The following is a 3,319-nucleotide window of genomic DNA, read 5'->3' on the forward strand; positions in this document are numbered from 1 at the left end:
GGTCACGGAAAAATCTAAAGGAAAGACCGGTAACGGTCTGTCTTGGAGCTGGGGCAGTATTAGGAGAAAGCAAAGTGGACTTACCTCCAATGGTTCAAGAAATCCTGCAGAAAGTTCCTTCCCCTGAACCATCTGCCCCGTAGGATTACATGTTCACCTGTCACAGTCGCAGCCCCAGAGGTCGACGGTTTAAGACAGCCCAAGCGAAAATGCAGGGTCCGAGTCTGCAGACGTGGTGACCTTCAAAGATCATAGAGCAGAATCGTGATTCGGACCTGTACCAAAGTATCAATTGATCCTGATGTGAAACATCCTGTAACCTAGAGGACAATTGTTCCACAACCTACCTGTTCCGGACAAGGTAGAAACATGCTGCCGTATATGTCTTCGATGGGTCCCTGAACAAGGTTGCTCAGGAAAACGGCAGCTTGTTGGACCGGCGGTACATCGAGGGGTATATCCTAGAAAGGTTCTGATACCATCTCCTGACGACTGTGGGAAGAGGGTAGGGAAAACAAACATTGTTTGATACCTGATTTTGTGTGTTCGGGTGTCTGACGGCCGCCTACCGGAGCCTGCCCAGCTCATCCGAGACTGGGCCAGTCGCTGTCATTTCGTCATTGGCGTCGAACCCTGATGGACTTGACGTGTCCGCCTCCTTTACCTGCAGTACCAGACGAACTGCTGTATAATGCACCTGGATATTCTGAGACACTGGTTCAGACTCCACAGAAAACAGACATCATTAGTATTGTAACCTGGAAGGTTAGCAAGGTTCCTTTAGAAACCTGAAATGACGTACAAGATCTCTGGTTAATAGTGACATTACCTGTATAATCTGAGCTGTTCAACAGGAGTGTCCTGCAGGCGCGTGGAGGGCTCTGCAGATGGCTCCACCGCATACTTCACACCTAAGAGGGAATTCTTTAACTATCCCAGGTGAGAGGAGAAAAGGTGGGTTAAAGAAACACAGCCATATGTAAAGTCTGCACTATAATATATAGTGACCGACATCAAATAAACTTTCTGGAGCAGCGGAGACCTGAACCAGTAGCGCTGCGCTGTGGGACAGGAGTCTTAGCCCTAGGCTATAGGGGCTCCCCTTAAAGTTTCTTTATTTTCAAACCCTGGTCCCCCTGTACAGATACCCGCTACTAGCGTACTGAGCCGCAGCGCTATTTGTCTGATGCCTTACACGCATTCCCCAAATTACAAATAGCATTAGTAACTAGCCAAGGAATAATAAAGGGAAGACCACACTGTATGTAGTGTACCGCTAAATTTAGGTGCACCAGATGTTTCTCGGAGGTTCCGCTGGCTTTTCAAAATGGTGACCAGACTGTGAGAAAAGATGGGGGAAATTGTTATGTGGCAAGGAGGTATTTTGTTATTAGAAAACATTGCGGAAGTGGTTTGTTTTATCTTAAAGATGTATGTGGACACCTCTGTACAAACTACACAAAAGTAGGGCACTGGTAGGAACCAGACCCACGCCCTCCATGCCGCAAGGCAGCAACGCCAACCACCACACCATCCGCACTGCCCTATATACGGCATTGTATGCATATATCTATATACATACCTCCACACATCTATATATATATATATTCATACATACACATCTATATATATATATATATATACACACCCACAGTGAATCCAACCCTGTATGTGAACCCATTAGGGTAGATAAATACTGTAGTATATGTATGGTAAATAAATTGTGCACATTTTTGAATCATTATGAGATGAGCCCCAGCTCCTGTAATAGAGCAGGCTCCTGTATGAAATGCCTGTCAGAGGACTCTCCTGCAGGGAGGAATGTCAGCAACTCCCTGCACAGAAAATTTAAAAACCCCCCCTGAGACAGGATTTGTGTCTAGAGGCAGTGAACGCTGCGATCCGCCGCCGGGAGCCCGCTGAGCAAAGCGGGAATAGCCTTCACCCCCACATCCTACCTTTATCCTCCCTGAACAGCCCGGAGAGGGAAGGGAGCTTGCAGCGGCCGGGGAGCGGTGTGACAGTGCAGCGGCGTGTCCTGTAGCGGCCGGGGGACGGAGTGCGCTTAGCCCGCCGAACAGAGCGGGAGTTAGCTCCGCCCCCTCCGCTTCGGCGCCAAATTTAAACCTGCTCTACCATAAGCGGGAAGCGCCCTGTATCTCCCCGGCCGCTTGTAAGCTGTGGCCGGGGAGCGTTTCATGCACCGAGTCCCATGTGACCTTGTGTGCCAGAGTCTGGAGCCTAGCTGTGTGAGCAATAATGACTCACTTTTGCAAATAATAATGTGCTAAGTATGCTCCTTAGACTCTGGCATACAGCTTCTATTCTCACTGTGTATCCCCCGGCTGCCTTCTGCAGCCGGGTAGTGAAGAGCGCTGAGCCCGCTTACAGAGCGGGCTGAAGCTCCGCCCCCCATATAATGGCGCCAAGTTCAAATTATTAAGCGCCTTTGATGCACTCCAGCCTTCTATGACTGGAGTATAGGGGACCATACCTATGTTGAAAACTGAAACTGTTTAATTCTGGTCAGGATTATATGGAACGCTTCAAGAATTTGCATGTCATCCTTGCACAGGGCTCATGCTGCGCAGGGGCTTTGCTAAACTTCTCTATATCGTTCCAATTTAGTGCTGCCGAAGCAAGCACTTCAAACACATGATAAAACATACATCAGTGACAAGGGGGGATGTTTGTACTCACCACACTTTAGGCGTACTCCAACTCGACCCCGAGGCTCCGACACACGCCGCACGCAGCGGTGTCCGGTCCCTTTTGTACTCATCTTCTGATGGAGTGGCCCCGACACGAGCCGCACGCAGCGGTGTCCGGCCATTTTTGATACTCACCGCTGCCATGCTGCCGGAATCTTCTGCTGGATGGAGTGGCCGCGACACGCGCCGCACGCAGCGGTGTCCGCCGACTCAGGAGAGCTCAGTGTCTCCCTCAGCCGGGGCCCATCCCTAGCCGCACGCAGCTGCGATGGGACCCCGCCGGCAGCTCCCACGGTGCAGACTGGCAGTGGCAGAGCTGCCAGTCTGTAAGAAAGAAAAATAAAATAATAAAGAAAAAAGAAAAATTTCTTCAGCTAAACCCAAGTGAACCAGCTCACATCGGGCACATACTAAGACTGGCTTGGAGGGGAGATAGTAGGGGAGGAGCTAGCCACAGGTTGAGAATTTTAAAGTGCCAGCTCCCAATTACTGCCTACTATATCCCCATTGTAACTACGCTCCAGTGGCCCCTAGTGGATGAAGGAGAAACATAGACTCTCACCACTACAATCCATTTTGAATGCAGCTGCGAGGCTAATCTTCCTCGC

General features: G+C 50.0%; 1 pseudogene; it reads right to left on the reverse strand.

Moving 5' to 3' along the window:
• Positions 1-2,530: 2,530 nt before the first annotated feature.
• Positions 2,531-2,646, reverse strand: LOC134959568 (U6 spliceosomal RNA; annotated as a pseudogene).
• Positions 2,647-3,319: the final 673 nt, after the last annotated feature.

This window comes from Pseudophryne corroboree, chromosome 9 (genome assembly GCF_028390025.1).
Source record: "Pseudophryne corroboree isolate aPseCor3 chromosome 9, aPseCor3.hap2, whole genome shotgun sequence".
Taxonomy (NCBI): domain Eukaryota; kingdom Metazoa; phylum Chordata; class Amphibia; order Anura; family Myobatrachidae; genus Pseudophryne; species Pseudophryne corroboree.